The 20,083-nt window shown below is 39.0% G+C and overlaps 1 pseudogene; it reads right to left on the bottom strand.

The window, feature by feature from the left end:
- Positions 1-12,973: 12,973 nt before the first annotated feature.
- LOC127116416 (uncharacterized) lies at positions 12,974-13,073 on the bottom strand (annotated as a pseudogene).
- Between the last annotated feature and the right edge of the window lie 7,010 nt (positions 13,074-20,083).

The following is a 20,083-nucleotide window of genomic DNA, read 5'->3' as shown; positions in this document are numbered from 1 at the left end:
ATTATTCACCTTATCCTCAGCGAATTTTCGTGGCTTTCTACCCAGTAATCGGTAGTTGTAAGTCCTATTTCTGTGGCTTCTACCCAGTAATCGGTAGTTGTAAGTCCTATTTCTGTGGTCTTCTACCCATAATCCGGTAGTTGTAAATCCTACTTTCATCCCCTAGCAGAGGTGACCATTGTGGTTCATCCTAGTTGATGGCGGATTTTGTGGTTTTCTACCCAGTATTCGGTAGTTGTAAATCCTATTCTTCCCTCCCCATCGGAGTCTGTGCTTCCCCGTGGTATAAATGAATATTTTCTCAGTAATCGGCAATCATTCATCTTATCCCCGGCTGAGTCTGTGGTTTTCTACCCAGTATCCGGTAGTTGTAAACCCTATTTTCCTCCCCTTCGCAGAGTTAAACTTTGTTGTTCATCCTGGTTGATGACGATTACTCTTCCGTGATTTTCTACCCAGTATTCGGTAGATGTAATCCCCTCCTTGGTGGTTATCTTCATCCAGTATTCGATGTTGATATTCCCTCTTTTGCCTGGATAATTGCCTTGTGCTCGCAATTTATCTCCAGCGAGTCATCTTTCGTCTACCCTGTTGTTGTTGGTAACGATTGTTTCTCTCCTGAATTGGTCATCATTGTATACCTAGTTTTGCTATCCCGATGCCTTTTCTCTTTCGGTCGATTTATCCTTTATTAACCCAGTAACCGGTTATGGATAATCTTCCATGCGAGTATACTATCTACGTTTTGACGGCAATAGATAGTATATCTCATGCACTCTCTGGTTGAAGCTTTTGTTTTCCCCAGTTGAGTAAGCTTTTCCCCATTTGCAGAGTTAACCCTTGTTGTTCATCCTAGTTGATGACGGTTACCTTTCCGTGGTTTTCTACCCAGTATTCGGTAGATGTAATCCCCTCTTTGACGGTTATCATTATCCAAAATTCGGTATTGATATTCCCTCCTTCTTTCGGATAATTGCTTTGATTAAGCAATTTTATCCTCAGCGGGTCCTCTTTCATTTACCATTTGCCGATGATGTTTGTTACTCCCCTTTTTTGAGCATATCTCCCAGTAACGGTGATATGTCTCCTGGATCGTTGCCTTTGTCAATGTATCCCCAGTGAGTCAGCTCTCATTTATCCTTTGTTGATAATGATTGTTTCTCCTCTTGGTTGGTCACCTACTATATGCCCTGTAATCGGTATCCCTGGTGTTCCTTCCTTGCGAGTATATTATCTACGTTTTGACGGCAATAGATAATATATCTCATGCGCTCTATGGTCGAAGCCTTCTGTCCTTCCCCATTTGAGTAAGATTCGTATTCCCTTTGCGAAATCGAATATCCATCCTATAAACAAGTTTGCGTTTCTGCTTTCTTCTGGATGATGAGTGTCTTGGGCATAAACCCCAATTCACGCCTCGGTCGATTTATCCTTTATTAACCCAGTAATCGGTTGTGGATAATCTTCCATGCGAGTATATTATCTACGTTTTGACGGCAATAGATAATATATCTCATGCGCTCCTTGTTCGAAGCCTTCTGTCCTTCTCCATTCGAGTAAGATTCGTATTCCCTTTGCGGAATCGAATGCCCATCCTATAAACAAGTTTGCATTTCTGCTCTCTTCTGGATGATAAGTGTCTTAGGCATAAACCCCAATTCACGCCTCGGTCGATTTATCCTTTATTAACCCAGTAACCGGTTGTGGATAATCTTCCATGCGAGTTTACTATCTACGTTTTGACGGCAATAGATAATATATCTCATGCACTCCTTGGTTGAAGTTTTTGTTCTTCCCTAGTCGAGTAAGATTCGTTTTCCCTTTGCGGAATCGAATGTCTATCCTATAAACAAGATTGCTTTTCCAGCCTTCTTCTGGATGATGAGTGTTTTTGGGAATATTCCCCAATTCACGTTTTGGTTGGTCACCTATTATATGCCCAGTAACCGGTATCCCTGGTGTTCCTTCCCTTCTGCTCCCTATTATGACCTTGGTCCCCTGTGGAGTCAGATTTTCCTGAGTTGAGATATACATTTGTTAGGTCCTCCTCAGATGTTTGATTGATTGATGTCTCTCACCCTTATACCGGTCTTAGATATTCATTCTTCCCGAGCTTGTTACCCAGTAACCGGTAACACCTCATTCCGCTGCTTCCCCTGGAGAGTCTTTTTGGATTTCCCCAGCAGAGTTTCTGTTGTGGATATCCTTTTGTTGTGTTGGCATTTTCCCCAATACATGCATTTTCCCCGGCAGGGAGGTTTTGTTCAAATCTTTCCCCAGCCTTTGTCGGGATTTTTATCCGAAGTATCCATTGCGGTTAGTTTTGCTGTGTTGGCGTTTTCCCCAACACATGCATTTTTGAGTCAGCTTGAGTCTTTCCAATGGATTTATCCCCTTTGGAAACTCTTTTCCCCTGTGTCAAGTCGTGACTTGCTCACGCAGTTTCAGTCCTTTACTCCCAAGTTCTGAGTCGTGACCTGCTCACGCATTTTTCTTATCCCCATGAGAGTCCCCGGTAGAGTCTCTGTTCCCTAGTGAGGGTATTACTCCTATGGATTGTCTTTTCTCCCGATGTCTTTTCTTCTTTGTGGCCACATATCCCCCACAGAGTTTTGTTTGTTTTGCATACATACATTTGCATAATGAGATCTCTTAGGGACCAAAATTTGTCTCTTTGTTATTATTTAAGCCCATTCTATCTCGTCGAGACGAAGATTTTAACCATCACTTCTCCGGTTAGAATGACCTTAAATAGGGGCATCTGTAAGACCCCAATTTTGTCCCTAAGATCCCTCATGGCATCATAGCATTGCATTGCATAGCCTCAAGGATCATTGAGCATCTTGGCTTCCTTTCCCTTTGGATGGGACCTCCTTGTGAGTGGTTTGAGATCACCAGGCATGCTTGAATTGTATATCATTGCTTTTCTTGTTTTAATCACTAACCAAAAGCACAAAAATATGTCATTTACATTTTTGTTTGCAGTTGAAGCAATCACAGGTCAAGCACTTCAAGAGCATCCTTTGTTCAAGAACTGAGATATTTTCCTTGGTATAAGGACCACATGATCATTACAAAGAGCTTACATGAGCTAGGGTTCCATTTTGGAGCAATTTCATCAAGTGATAAAGGCTCAAGTTCATCAATACATGTCCAGGTCATCTGAAGACTAAAAAGTCAACTGTGCAGTCAACTTTGGGCTTTGAGGTGGGGAAATGATTTGAAACACCTCATTCATGTTCAAATGAAGTCCATTTGTAATTTCAAACATCTATCTTGAAGATTTTGAAGTCATGGCAAAAGTTTCCAAAAATGGAAAGTGACCTGTAATTTCAAGTTTCCAAAAATGGCAAGTTTCTGGTCCATATTCAACTTGACTTATCAACATCAAAGAAGTTTCAAATGGATTTTTGGTGAACATGAAAGTTGTATATCTTTCTCTCCCCTTTCCAAAAAGTCCTATTTCACGTCCATATGATGAATGGTTGAGAAGTTATGGCCAAATGATCACAAGGTGTGCATGGAAGTTCAAAGTGACATAACTTTTGATTCAAAACTCCAATTTGGTCCATTCTTTTTGCAAAATACTCTTCATGACCAATACTTCTCAAAATAAGCCTTGCCATGCATGAGAGAGGCTTGTATGCTCACTATTTCATTCATGTTCATTTTGGAGGGAAATTCAATAATTCAAAATTGGATTATGGTACAAGCAAAATACCAATTCCATGCTGATTATTAGTTGATTTTAAGTGAAATCAAACCCTTGCATGAGAAAGAGCACGTGCTACATGGCCATGCAAGTTCCATTTGCAAATTTGCAAGACACTTGAATTCTCCCTAATCATGATTAGCACAAGCCTAAATTGGATTTCAGTGTGATTAGTGAACCATATAAATACCAAACCCTAATCTCATTTGCTCAAAACAGAATTTTCAGATCTAGAATTTTCCATTTCCCTCCAATTTTTCTATCACTTTGAATTTCATTTTTCTTCACACAAACACCAAATATTTCTTGAGATTCTTGATCCTCATGCAATTCTGAGCAAGAATCAACCATTGTTTGTTGGAATTGAGCAAGAATTGGAGCAGTTCGTGTACAATCTCATGTTAATGGATTTCTGAAATTGAGCTAGATCTAGGTGTTTTCAAGTGATTCTTCTTGCACAAAGCTTCAAGGCAAGGTTAAGTAAGAAGATCTGGAGCTGTAGAGACCTTGAACACGCGTGAGTAGTGAACTGCATTTCAAGTACATTAGTTGCTTGCTTTTAGCTCTTGCCTGAGCTTTGGATTGTGGTTGATACACCACTTAGGTAGCTATTCTCTTACTCCATGTAGTCTGGAAGTCCTGTCACCTTTTTGGCAGGCATTTTGCTGGAAGTCCTCCTTTAGAGGCTCTGTTTGTGTTTGTTTACAATTGTGCCAAAGACCTCCAAGTGAGGCATGTGCTACTTGATAAGTCCTCCTAAGTGAAGAGGCAATTGACGGATAGAAGGGATTAGCAATCAATCCCCCGTTATTCAGTGAGTCGATCATTATGCTCGCACTACGTGCTGATGCTTCTGAACATGAACCCAAGATCTTTGTCCAGTGTCTGTCAAGTGGAATAGGATCCCACTTTCTGGATCTCCACGCTTTCTTTATCATGAGCTCACCCAGGCCAAGGTTAAGAGCATGAGGTCTCATCCTCATTTACCATTTTTAATCAGCTTCACCCTAACTCTCAATGTTAGTGGTTAAGAGCTACAAATTACACTTGTACAGTTTTGGCTTATTTGTCGAGGTTGATATGACCCCTCTTGACTAAAGCCCACCCATTTGATTGAGCCTCTTGTGTGTATATAGTGTGTGATGCATTGTTTGCTTGATTGCTTTTGGTTGTGTTTGCTTTTGATGTTTATTTATGATTAGGAGTCAGATCTAAGTCCATATATTGGCATTCTGGTTCCTTTTTGTTGTTTGGGAGTCGGATATAACTCCATGTATTGGCATTCTGTTTCCGTTTTGCTGTTAGGAGTCGGATATAAGCCCATGTATTGGCATTCTGTTTTCATTTTGTTGACAGGAGTTGGGTGTAAGTCCATATATTGGCATCTTGTTTCCTTTCATTTGTGGATCTCTTATGAGACTTGGTTGATTGTTTTTGCCTTGTGCTTGCTTATTTCAAAGGAACTTACTTGGATCATCTCTATGATCTCAAGAGAGGAACTCCTAATGTGGTTTTATTCCATAACCCCCACCTTTTCTTCATTTCTCCATCCTAACCCAAACCAAAAACTTTACATTTGACTTTGTTTTCAACATTAGAAACCTAAGCCTTGTGCTTTTGATTTTCAAACTTTCTTTTCATAATACTCATTTTGAATTGAATCTTTAAGTCAACTTTGACCATTTTGTACATACTTCTAATTGGTAAATGTAACCCATTCAAATGTGTTTCTTTGTGGTTCCATGTCCACTTCTTAATCAATTTTTTTTCATAACCTTTAGCTATTAGGTTTGAGTTATCTTTGTGGTAGATGTAATACTCACCTATGTCCTTAGTGATGGTCAATGAGCCTTCCATGCTTATTATAGGGTTAACCCCTCACTAGCATGTTAAAGCTATCCTCACATGGTGGACTTGTGGTTTTTTCAGGTTGAGTTTTCTCCCTTTGATAACAAAAGACCTTAAGGCTTTTGGACCAATCAATCCACTTATTGTTTTGAAATTTTTTACCCGAACTACGAGGTTTTGATCCTAATCTTTTCATAAGAAGGTACGTAGGCAATGGGTTCATCCATCCAAACACAAAATGTAAATAAACTTGTATATTCTTTTCTCATCTCTTCAATCATGTTTGCACAAATAAAAATGTTCATAAACAATAACCTTTGCAACAAGCGTGAAAAGGGCTCCCTAGGAGTACCTAGGATGCTTTGGGTGCCTAACACCTTCCCATTGCATAACCAACCCCCTTACCCAGATCTCTGACCTTCTTTTACTAGTTTTGTTTGTAAAACTTTAGGTTTTTGTTCGCTTTCTAACCTTTCCTTTGGATAAATAGAAGTGCGGTGGCGACTCGACTTTGTATGATTTACCTTGGATTTAGTCGATATCTCCAATGGTAACGAATACACCGTTACAATCTCAAGATTCATTTCACATATGACTGCCACATGTGCGCCTATATTCAAGCTTCTTCGAAAAGATCAGTCTTGTGATTGGATCGAAGATTTCCAGAAAGCTTTTGACAGTATTAAAGAGTATCTACTTGAGCCTCCGATTCTGTCTTCGCCTGTTGAAGGAAGACCGTTGATCATGTATTTGAATGTTCTTGATGAGAGTAAGGGTTGTGTTCTTGGTCAGCAAGATGAAACTGGAAAAAAAGAATATGTTATTTACTACCTCAATAAGAAGTTCACCGATTGTGAGACTCGGTATTCTATGCTTGAGAAGACTTGTTGCACATTGGCTTGGGTTGCCAAGCGTCTACGTCAATATATGCTGAATCATACCACTTGGTTGATATTCAAAATGGATCAAATCAAGTATATTTTTAAGAAGTCTTCTTTAACTGGGAGGATTGCCCGTTGGCAGATGTTGTTATCAGAGTATGATATTGAATACCGATCTCAGAAAGCGATCAAAGGTAGTATCTTAGCTAACCATTTGGCTCACGAACCAATTGAAGATTACCAGTCAGTGCAGTATGATTTTCCTGATGAAGAGATTTTGTACTTGAAAATGAAAGTTTGTGATGAACCATTCCTTGAAGAAGGGCCAGAACCTGGTCCCCATTGGGGCATGGTATTTGATGGAGTTCTTAATCAGTATGCTAATGGCATTGGGGCAGTAATTATTACTCCTAAAGGCACGCATTTTCCATTTACAACTAGATTGACTTTCAAGTGTACAAACAAAATGGCTTAGTATGAAGCTTGCATTATGGGGCTTGAAGAGGCCATTGATCTCAGAATCAAGTATTTGGATGTCTATGGAGATTCAACTTTGGTTGTGAATCAAATCAAAGGTGAATGGGAGACGAATCAACCCGGTTTGATACCATATAGAGATTATGCGAGGAGGATTTCAACTTTCTTTACTAAGGTTGAGTTTCATCATATCCCTCAAGATAAAAACCGAATGGTAGATGCTCTTGCAACTTTGGCTTCAATTATTGTGGTGAAATATTAAAATGAAGTTCCCAATTTAATTGTGATGCGTCTTGATAGGCCAGCTCATGTGTTTGCTATTGAAGAGGCCAAAGATGAGAAGCCATGGTATTTTGATATCAAGTGTTTCCTCAAAGTAAGGTTTACCCTCCTGGGGCATCTTTGAAAGATAAGTAGACTTTGAGAGGATTAGCCGGAAACTTCTACCTGAATGGTGATGTATTGTACAAGAGAAACTTCGATATGGTTATGCTCAGATGCGTGGATAGACACGAAGCAGACTTATTGATGACTGAAGTCCATGAAGGTTCCTTTGATACTCATTCCAATGGACATGCTATGTTAAAGAAGATGTTGCGAGCAGGTTACTATTGGCTGACAATGGAATCTGACTGTTGCAAGTTTGTGAAGAAATGCCATGAGTGTCAAATATATGTAGATAAGATTCACGTTCCTCCGACACTGTTGAACGTTATTTCCTCTCCATGGCCCTTCTCCATGTTGGGAATTGATATGATTGGCATGATTGAGCCCAAAGCATTGAATGGACATTGTTTCATTTTAGTGGCTATTGATTACATCACAAAGTAGGTTGAAGCGACATCATATGTGAATGTAACTAAGCAAGTTGTTGTGAGGTTCATCAAGAATCGGATTATATGTCGATATGGTGTGCCAAGTAAGATCATTACTGACAATGGATCTAACTTGAATAATAATATGGTGGAAGCTCTTTGCAAAGACTTCAAAATTGCATATCATAATTCTTCTCCCTACAGACCGAAGATGAAGGGGGCTGTTGAAGCTGCAAATAAGAACATCAAGAAGATTATTCAGAAAATGGTTGTGACTATTGGTTCTATGTGTTGGCAGCAATTTTGGTAAAACAAAGAGAGTTCACAAGATGTTATGTGTGATGTCTTAACATAAGATATCCTATGTACCTGCTGGAGTTCAAGAACATAATCATGCAGGATTGTTTCAGAATGTGATATGCAATGCCATGGATTCTGATATTGTGTTCCTGCTGGAGTTGAAATGAAAAACATAATTATGCAGGACTGTATCAGGATATCATACACGATGTCATGACACCTGATGTCTTTGTGTACCTGCTGGAAGCTATAAAAGGAATTATGGAATTATGCAGGATTTTTCCAGGATGTCAGACCCGATGTCATGACATCCTGTACACAGAACATTCAGTATGAATGTCTGGTGTTTTGTGATTGCACAATTAATGGCAATCTATGTATGATTGAAGATCTGATTACCTGGCGCATTCAATCATGGATTACAACCTGATTTACTTATTTTCCAAGGAGATCTAACCAGCTGTTATGAAAAGATTTAGTTGGAAAATAGATTAAGGGTTTTCAAGATGTCCAAGCCCAGCTGAAAGCTTCTATAAAAAGGGACTTAGAAAACTTGTTTTACAACACAACCAATATTGAGCGAAATATAGAGAGAGAGCTAGGGTTTGTGTTCTGTTTAGTCGTGAGACTTGTAAGCCATTCAAGTCATCTTTTGATGATTGAATTGGACTGATTTGTGGTTGTAATTTGTCACTCTAAAGCTGTTAAGCAAGAGTGTGTGTCTACTTGATCAAAGCTGTGAAGCAAGATCAAGTGTGTGTCTTCTTGATCAAAGCTGTTAAGCAAGATCAAGAGTGTGTCTTCTTGATTGAAACTATAAAGTAAAATCAAGAGTGTGTTATTGAAAAGTATTTTCTTTTCTCAAGGGATTGTTGTTTAAGATCACAGGTGTGATTGTAGGGAAGTGAGTGGGTTCTCATATCTAAGAGTGCTTAGGTAGAAATTGCACGAGTAGAGATTAGGTGAGAAACACTGTAACTTGTTGAAGTGTACGAAGAGTCTTTGAATTGATTCTATTTTAGTGGATTTCCTTCCTGGCTTGGTAGCCCCTAGATGTAGGCGAGTTGGACCGAACTGGGTTAACAATTGCTTATGTCTCTTGCATTACTATTCTTTATCTTTATCCTGTTTGCATAACTCAGATATTAGTGTCGTGACATTACCTTCGACATCTCATATCTAATACCAGAATTTCAATGACGTACAAAGATTGGCATGAGATGCTCCCATTTTCTTTGCATGGGCATCGTACATCCATCCGCACTTCAACAGGGGCAACCCCTTTCTCACTTGTTTATGGCATGGAAGTTGTGCTCCCAGTAGAGGTTGAGATCCCCTCATTACGTGTCATGATGGAAGCCAAGTTGACAGAAGCTGAATGGTGTCAGACCAGGTTTGACCAGCTGAACTTGATAGAAGAGAAGAGACTAACTGCCATGTGTCATGGTCAGTTATATCAGCAGAGGATGAAGAAAGCTTTTGATAAAAAGGTCAGGCATCGTGTGTTCAGAGAAGGTGACCTTGTGCTCAAGAAGATCCTATCTTTCAAACCATATTCTAGGGGAAAATGGACTCCTAATTATGAAGGCCCGTATGTTGTTAAGAGAGCCTTTTCAGGAGGTGCTTTGATTCTTACAACTATGGATGGTGAATAGTCCATGCATCCTATGAACGCAGATGCAGTCAAGAAATACTTCTCCTAAAAAGAAAAGAACAACTCGCTAAGTTGAAAACCTGAAAGGGCGGCTTAGGCAAAAATGAGCGTCTCAGTGGATTGAAACTCGAAAGGGCGATCCAGGAAAAAATTAGAGACATAAAATCAGAAAGAATCATCCCGATAAATTGAGTACCCTACCTCGGGGCAATTTATGCAAAAATTAGGGATTACGACAAGTAACTGCATCCTGCTGATCTTCAGTTTTTAAGACATTCTTGAGCAAATCAGTCAATTCTGAGTCACCATCTCCGATGAAGTCGCCAAGAGCATAGTGGATATCGAAAGTTGGTAGAAGGATTAGTGATCATTGTATTTAATATAGCTCTTTTCCATGTAAATTACCATTTTTAACTTTTGTAAAGATCTATGGAGTCTTGTCATTTACAGACTACCATTCCATTAAATAAAGTTGAGTTTTTTATCCAATTGTTTCTACTCTTGTTTAATTCAGCCAAATAGATTTAAATTTTATTATGGTCATTTTTTAAATTAAATTTTAAATTAAAATCATATTTTCTTAAATATATAAAAACAGTTACTTTAAGCAATCGATACTATTTAAAGGAATATCAACATCGGTTTGAAGAGCGGTAACTCCTAAATACGGAGCAGTATTGGTTCTCCCCAAGCAGTGGGTGTAATCCTTGTTTCATCCCCGACAACATTTCAATAACCGAGTTCTGTTGGTTTCCCCAACCGAGTTTGTTGGCCTCCCTTGAGTTGTAGGCATGTTATTTCAGCAGTTAACACGGCTTCGGCAGAATTTTGATTCCCCGCATGTCGTCAGAGTTACTCCTGATTTTGAGCAGCTTGATAACACGAAATTATATCACATTTTAAGACTTAATTCTATTAGATTATATTATCATTTACTTTAGTTTATCTCATTTTATCAGATATTATGCAGTATTTCCTTGCTATTTATGTCAGGTATCCATTTTGAAGCAAAAGTGAAAAAGGGAAGAAAAGGAGGTGTAAAAAGCAATAAAAAGGAAACAAATAACCAAGACCAAGCCCAGCCCAAAGAAAGCGCACGTTGCCCCTGTGACGGGCGTCACAAGGGTTGTGACGAGCGTCACGCGAAGTAGCCTTGTGACGGACGTCACACATGGTGTGACGAGCGTCACACCAGTCCACTAGCTTTTTGGCGCAAGTTACGCTCTCAGAAGAATGGAAGTAACGTTGAGGACTTCGTGTCCTATTCCCAAGCCATGTATTTAGCTATGCTGAAGACATGTGGAAAAGAAAAAGGCAGTTAGTAGCACTACTATAAATAGCTACCTTAAAACCTAAAAGAAGTCTCCTCTCTCTGCCGTCTACACACACCGAAGCTCTGCCAAATTTTCTTTTCACGCCTTTTGCTTATTTTTTCTTTTCCAGCATTGTTTATTTTATTTATTTCTTTTGCAAGCTTTACATTCTTTTTTCCCTTACAAATTTACCTTTCCAATTTTAACTTTTAGATATTTTTTCGCATAATAGTTTCTACACCGGAAACTATTGTGCAACTTTATACTGGATTTAACCTTACGTTATATTCCAGTTTTATTTCCTTGATTTAATTTACTGTTTAATTGAAGAATCCAAGAACAAATCCTACCGGCTTGTGGTGGAGTGTTCAAGACCATTGTATTACGCATTCAGGTTCTTTAATCGTTATTTAATATTTTGTTTTATTATTTATCTATATTATCTGCCTGGAATGAGTCTGTTTATGCATGATATAAATTCTTACTCATTTAGCATGTTTGGCTAATTTGCCTAGGTATCGGTATGTAAAGTAAGCAGAATAAGGGATCAAGACTGAGTCGGTCTATCTAAACTTAAAATCAAAATCAATCTTTTTACGGTCTCAACTTACAGGTTTAATAACAAGATTTTTTACAAAAGTAAAAGACATAAAGAAGTTAAAATCAATAGAGCGAGAGTTTGAGATTTTAACTGGACAGTGTAAGTTAGGCATTAATTCTAGATCAGGGCGAGAGCAAGTTTTAGAGTTAATTAAATTCTGGCCTTTTCCAAAAAGTATTTTTAAAGATTGAATGTGAGGACGAGAGTTAAGCATTTGGATTTAATTATATAACCTAAGTCAACAGAGCGAGAGTTTGAGATAAGGGTGTTTAAAACGGTCAGTATTTTCTTAAAAAGAGTTTCTGCAACTTTATTGTTTTCAAAATATGGTTTTTGACTTAATTATAAGTGACAGCAACATTAATATAAAATCATGGTTTATTCAACAGAGCGAGAGTTTGAGATAGAACCTTTAACCAATAAAGTTAACCGAAACGATTCATTTTAAAACTAAGAAACCGACAAAGACTTGATTCCCTAGTTTTGACGAACTACATACCGATATCCGTCTTATTAATATTTAATCTAGATATTAGTTTAGCTCTTAGTTTTTCCCAAACAATCAAACATTTTCACCTTAGATTTACGTAGTAACCTTAGATAACGGTATATCGATTCATAAGTCCCTGTGGGATCGATATCTTTTAAAACTACGCGATAGAACTGTGCACTTGCAGTTTGTATCCCATTCTCGACTCACCCAGTCGAGCGATCAAGTTTTTGGCGCCGTTGCCGGGGACTTTTATTCAATCGATATCGTAACTCTTCCGTTACGCTGTAGAGACTAAGGTTTCTTTTTCTTCTATTTTCTTTCTTTCGTTGATTTGTATGCCACGCACTCGCTCTCAAGGCGAACCGCTCTATTTACGAATCAACGATATCGAACTATATCTCCGAGTCTTACGACGAATTCGGGAATATCGTGCTGAAAACAATCTCCCTCCTATAGACCTTCCTGATCTCAAAGATTTTCCTTCTTTAACCGAGATGGCAGAACCAGCTCGTGCTCTTAGAGATTACGCCGCTCCATCGCAAGATGAACCGCATTCAAGTATTGCTCCGCCCGCAATCGAAGCAAACAACTTTGAACTTAAACCTTCGTTGTTGCAGGCTGTGCAACAGAACCAATTCTCTGGAAATCTTACCGAAGATCCAAACCTTCATTTATCCGTATTTGTCCAATACGCTGATACTGTTAAAGCTAATGGTGTCACTTCAGAGGCAATTCGACTTCGTCTTTTTCCTTTCTCATTAAGAGATAGCGTTAGAAGATGGCTTCAATCTCTTCCTTCCAACTCAGTCACCACATGGAACGAGTTGAAGAAAGTTTTTCTTGCCCGATATTTTCCGCCAAGCAAAACAGCTATGTTAAGAGCCCAGATAAACGGATTTAAACAGAAAGACAACGAGTCTCTTTTCGAAGCATGGGAAAGATACAAAGACATGATGAGACTTTGCCCACACCATGGTTTGGAAGACTGGTTAGTAATTCACACATTTTATAATGGTCTCTTATACAACACAAGGTTAACAATAGACACCGCTGCAGGTGGTGCACTAATGAATAAACCTTATGCTGATGCTTACCAGCTTATCGAGAGTATGGCCCAAAACCACTATCAGTGGGGAACCGAACGAACGAATGTGGAAAAACCTCAACCGAAAACTGGCATGTACGAGATAAGTAACCTTGATCACGTTAATGCAAAAGTGGATGCTTTGGTCCAGAAGATTGAAAGTTTAAACGTATCGCCTCCAGCAGCCGTGGTTGCTATAACTCAGAATTGCGAGGTCTGTGGAATCCAAGGCCACACTCCGGCGGAATGTCAACTCTTGACTGGAATCCAAACAGAGCAAGTAAACTATGCTCAAGGAAGCCCCTATTCGAATACCTATAACCCAAATTGGAAGAACCATCCAAACTTCTCATATAAGAGTAATAATGCTTTATACGCACCTGGACAGTCTCCAAGTCAAGCCCCATCTATACCTCCGGGATATCAGAAACCGAATCCTAACAATAATACCCCTAGAAAATCCAACTTGGAAATCATGATGGAAAACTTTATAGCTTCCCAACAACAAACCAATAAAGATTTCTTAAACCAGAACATACACACTGGCGAACAACTTAAACAACTAGCAAGCAAAGTAGATGCCTTGGCTACCCATAACAAAATGCTGGAAACGCAAATATCTCAAGTAGCTCAACAACAAGCACCTACTGCTGCACCAACTGGTACATTCCCTGGACAGCCCCAACCCAATCCGAGAAGCCAAGCTCATGCAATTATATTAAGAAGTGGAACGGAAGTGGAAGGACCGTCTGACCCAAGGATAGAAAACCAAAACCCTAAGAAATCTACTGAGGAAAGTGAACCTAAGGAAAAGGAAGAGAGTAATAAGGAAACCCTAGAAAAGAAGGAACCTTATGTACCTCCACCACCTTACAAACCACCTATACCTTACCCTCAAAGGCTTGTTAAAACCAAAGATGTAGGCCAATTTAGAAAATTTGTCGATCTCCTTAAACAATTAAACGTTACAATTCCGTTTACCGAAGCTATTACGCAGATGCCCTCATATGCTAAATTCTTAAAAGAAATTCTTTCTAATAAGAGGAAACTTGAGGATAGCGAAACCGTTACACTCCCAGCCGAATGTAGCGCTATAATCCAAAACATGCCCCCTAAACTCAAGGATCCGGGTAGTTTCTCTATACCCTGTCACATAGGAAAATTTGTCATCGACAAAGCCTTATGCGATTTAGGAGCCGGAATTAGCGTTATGCCTTTATCCATATGTAAGAAACTGGAAATGGGAGAATTAAGACCGACCAAAATGTCTGTGCAATTAGCAGATCGTTCCATCAAATATCCTGTAGGAATCCTCGAAAACGTTCCCGTACGCATAGGTCAGTTTTACATTCCCACTGACTTCACAATTATGGACATTAGAGAAGATGATACGACACCTATTATACTAGGAAGACCATTCTTAGCAACTGCCGGTGCAATCATAGACGTAAAACGAGGACGACTCACCTTCGAAGTAGGTGAAGAGAAAATTGAATTCATTCTTTCCCAATTCTTGAAAGCACCTGCAATAGAAGATACATGTTATTTCATGGATATCATCGATGAATGCATAAAAGAAGCAGAGTCAGGAGAAGACAAATCATCAGACTATCTTTTAGAGGACAAATCTAAACAATGCTTAGCAATAACACTGGATCCTACGCAGTGTCTTAACAAACCAACCCCTGATTTGAAAACACTTCCCAAAAATCTGAGATATGAATTCCTAGACTTAGAACTTGAACGACCTGTGATAGTTAATGCAGATCTAGGAAGACTCGAAACAGAAAAACTCCTACATATCTTAAGAAAATATCCAACCGCACTAGGATACCACATCACCGATCTCAAAGGAATAAGCCCTTCTATTTGTATGCACCGCATCATGTTAGAAGAAGACTGTAAAACCTCTAGGGAACACCAGAGAAGACTGAATCCGATCCTAAGTGAGGTAGTAAAGAAAGAAATAACCAAGTTATTAGAAGTAGGTATTATATATCCGATATCTGATAGCAAATGGGTTAGTCCTGTACACGTTGTACCAAAGAAAGGAGGCATAACCGTTATTGAAAACGAAAAAGGAGAAACTATAACTAAACGAATCGAATCGGGATGGAGAATGTGCATTGATTATAGGAAACTAAACAAAGCAACCCGAAAAGATCATTTCCCTTTACCATTCATTGACCAAATGTTAGAACGATTAGCTAAACATTCACATTTCTGTTATTTAGACGGTTATTCAGGCTTCTTTCAAATACCAATTCACCCTGATGACCAAGAAAAGACAACATTCACATGCCCTTTTGGTACCTTCGCTTATAGACGAATGCCGTTTGGTCTGTGTAATGCCCCTGCAACTTTTCAAAGATGCATGATGGCAATATTCACCGACTTTCTCGAAAACATCATGGAAGTATTTATGGATGACTTTTCTGTATACGGACAAAGTTTCGAAGAATGCCTTGAAAACCTGGAAAGAGTTCTTGAGCGATGTGTAAAAGTAAACTTAGTACTTAATTGGGAAAAGTGCCACTTTATGGTACAAGAAGGCATTGTTTTAGGACACATCATCTCGAACAGAGGAATTGAAGTAGACAAAGCCAAAATAGAGGTAATCGAAAATCTTCAACCCCCAAGAACTGTGAGAGAAGTACGAAGCTTTTTAGGACACGCCGGTTTTTACCGACGATTCATCAAAGACTTCTCTAAGATAACTAAACCCTTAACCGGACTGTTGATGAAAGATGCTGAATTCATATTCGACGATAACTGTTTAAAAGCATTTCAAACTCTTAAACAAGCATTGATCTCCGCACCCATTATGCAGACACCAGACTGGAATGAACCATTCGAAATAATGTGCGATGCCAGTGATTATGCTGTAGGTGCTGTTTTAGGACAAAGAAAGGATAAAAAGCTTCACGTTATATATTACGCTAGCAGAACCCTGGATGAAGCACAGATGAATTATGCCACAACCGAGAAAGAACTCCTAGCAGTGGTATTTGCGCTAGATAAATTTCGTTCCTACCTGGTAGGAGCCAAAATAATAGTTTGCACTGATCACGCTGCTATCAGGTACCTTTTAACAAAAAAGGATGCTAAACCTAGACTTCTAAGATGGATCTTGTTACTACAAGAATTCGACTTAGAAATCAAGGACAAGAAAGGAACTGAAAACGTAGTAGCAGACCATCTCTCTAGACTTGAGAACCTTGAACCGGAAAGAACATCCATTAATGATGATTTCTCGTATGATAAACTCATAGCTACTTTGGAAGAGAACAACTCCGACATGCAAGTAGAAACCACCTTAGCTATATCTGTCACACCATGGTACGCTGATCTAGTCAATTATTTAGCTGCCGGAATAGTTCCACCTACTTTATCTTACCAGTAGAAGAAACGATTCTTCCACGACATAAAACACTATTACTGGGATGATCCCTTACTTTTCAAAAGAGGCCCCGATGGTATTTTCCGTCGATGTATACCCGAAGAAGAGGTAGAAAATATAATCCAACACTGTCACTCTGCGCCTTATGGTGGTCACACAAGTACATCCAAAACCTGCTCTAAAATCCTACAAGCTGGCTTTTATTGGCCAACTATATGGAAGGACGTACATGAGGCCATTAAGGAGTGTGACAGATGTCAACGCACGGGAAACATATCTAGACGTGACGAGATGCCACAAAAAGGTATTTTGGAAGTAGAGATTTTTGACGTGTGGGGGATAGACTTCATGGGACCTTTCCCATCCTCTTTCGGTAACAAATACATACTCGTGGCAGTTGACTACGTATCAAAATGGATCGAAGCTATAGCTTCTCCAACAAATGACACCCGAGTAGTAACTAGACTCTTTAAAAATATAATATTTCCGAGATTTGGCATCCCAAGAATAGTAGTCAGTGATGGTGGATCACACTTTATATCCAAGGTACTCGAAAAATTACTACTTAAATATGGAGTGAGACATAGGATAGCAACACCTTACCACCCTTAAACCAGTGGACAAGTGGAAGTATCTAACAGAGAAATCAAGCAAATACTAGAAAAAACGGTCGCCACTTCAAGGAAAGATTGGTCATTGAAATTACCAGAAGCTTTATGGGCATACCGAACTGCTTATAAAACTCCCATAGGGACGACCCCATTTAAGCTCATTTATGGAAAATCCTGTCACCTCCCGGTAGGATTAGAACATAAAGCCTATTGGGCTATTAGAAATTTAAATTTGAATTATAAAGCCGCCGGTGAAAAGAGAATCCTTGACATAAACGAATTAGAGGAACTCAGAAGAGACGCCTATGAAAATGCCAGAATCTATAAAGAAAGAACAAAACAATGGCATGACAAGCGTATATCAAGGAAAATCTTCAAGCAAGGCGACGCAGTACTTTTATTTAACTCTAGACTAAAGTTATTCCCGGGAAAACTACGATCCAGATGGTCAGGACCTTTTCATATCACTAAAATCTTTCCCAGTGGAGCGGTAGAAATAAAAGGACAATCTACAGAACCGTTCACCGTAAACGGGCAACGTCTGAAACATTATCACTATGCGGAAACCAACGAGGATTCGCAAATTCTACACTTAGACGAAATGCCCCCAGGACTCATAGACTATATTTAACAGTTTCTTTGTCGAGCTTGCGACATTTAAACAAAGCGCTTAGTGGGAGACAACCCACAAAATTAATTTGTTATTTTATTATTCTATTATTATTATCATTTCCCTATTTTTCTCTTAATTATTCTTTTAATTTCTATTTAGTATTCATTATTGATTTATAAAAAAAAAAAAAAAAAAAATATATATATATATATATATATAATAATAATAATTCTTTTCTTCTTTCGGCATTTGGCCAAATCCTGACTTAAACTCATGTTTCTTTTCTCTAGCTAACACTAACCAGATGGGACATTCTGATCGTATGGGTATCAAGTTCAGAGGAATGGCTCAGAAACGAAAGTTTGAAGAACTAGCCGCTAGAGAGATGCTACCTAGTTTATATGCTGATGATTGGGCTATGACTGCCCTTGGATTGAGACAGAGTGTCCTGTTTTTGCTGAATCAGATAGGATGGGAGACCTCCCCTATCCTGAGACATTTCACCACCTACCGGAGACTCACACTAGAATTCCTTAGTTCATTAATCTATCTACCCAGCCATGGAAAAGGAATTAGCAGAGGTTTTATCCAGTTCAGAATGTTCAATATGGAGTACCAATTTAATATTAGAGACTTCACCAACCTTTTGGGTTTTCCTACCTCCTTTGATACATTCACTGTAAGCCAGGAAGAACTTTTTGAATATAGAGAGCTTGAACACTTTTGGGGTAAGCTGACTGGAAATGATGAGCCCGAAGAACATGAGTTTCTCTCTGGAAACATACATAACCCGGCTTTTCGCTATTTCCATAAGATCCTGACCCACACTTTATTTGGGAAGAAGCCAAATAGTACTTCAGTTTCACGTGATGAACTCTTCATCATATTTTGTGCTTCCCAGAACCGTCCAGTAAACGGTGCTACTTTTATGTTAGCTAATTTGGACCACCTTATCCAGGATGAGCGAGCACCCATTAGAATAGGCGGTTTGATCACTATGATAGGTAATGCTATTGGATTACGTCAGCCTATGCTTGACCTTAGCCCTTTTTGTGGCATTACTACTATGAGTATACCCTTCCTCTTCAACACTATGTTTATAGCAAACATAGGGTCTGATGAGTTCGAGCTTATTATTGATAACCAGGTTCTCTGCCTATTCACCATGCCCGATCCTAGAACTAGTGTTCATAACCAAAGGAACTGGCTCTATAACCTGAATGAAACCCCAACTCCTGCTGGATCCACTGAATCCATCCAGGATTATGAGATTTGTGATGACTATGAGCACTATGTTGACCATATCTCTCTTGCTGAATCTGACCCTCAGACACCTTCCGGCTACTATGATATTGATCCTCCCCCTCAGCCTGTCCTGACCGAAGAATCAGCCATGCCTGATCTCCGACATCATATGCCAGGAACAGATATTAAAACCGTCATTGAAGCCTTGATGTCAGAACAAGACGCCCTCAGGGAAGATTTCCATAACTTGAGACTTGAAATCCTAGAATACATGAGCAGCATGGCAAGTCAGTTACGTATGTTACGGCATCATGTTAACTCTTTTGCCCCTCCGGCCAGAGATCCGAAGATAGATGGAATTTAGTTATTTCTTTCTAAGTTATTTAGTTTTAGGCTAGATTTTTCATTAATGTTGTTTGAATTCATGTTTATTTCTATTTCATTTCATTGTTTTCCTTCCCTGTAATACATTATGATCATTCTTATTGAAGCTGTTTAGTTAATTTTATTATGCAATGGCTATTATGCTCTACTGTTGTTACCTATTATTATTATTATACAAAGCAAGTAAGCGTGCACAATACATTAAAACTGCAGACTAAAAAATGATCATAAGCAAAATGAAACATTAAAATACGCTACCAAAGTAATTCTGTGAAGCGCTACTGAAGCCTTGCCAAAAAGGACTGTGTGACGAGCGTCACACACTCCATGACGAACGGCACGCAAAACGCCTGTTACGAACGTCACAGCCTTGTGACGAGCGTAACGCCCCTCAGACATGTGAACGTTAGGGAGCCGTTGGAGACGAACGTTACACTTTGATTTTTTACATTCCCCATTCATTTTTCATTTACCACACTTAATTACTCTTCAACCACTTTTTCTTTCTATCTTCCAATCCTTCTCCTATAAATACCTACCAAAACTTCCCTCATTCACCACAAAACAATTCTCTCATATCAAATACATTTTATTCCAAATCATCCCTTCAAAAATTCATCACAATGGCGGGAAATCAAAATTTCGGAAATAT

This window comes from Lathyrus oleraceus, chromosome 1, assembly GCF_024323335.1.
Source record: "Lathyrus oleraceus cultivar Zhongwan6 chromosome 1, CAAS_Psat_ZW6_1.0, whole genome shotgun sequence".
NCBI classification, from domain to species: domain Eukaryota; kingdom Viridiplantae; phylum Streptophyta; class Magnoliopsida; order Fabales; family Fabaceae; genus Lathyrus; species Lathyrus oleraceus.
Note: the sequence above shows the minus strand (reverse complement) of the source record. Positions and strands in the feature narration are given on the sequence as shown.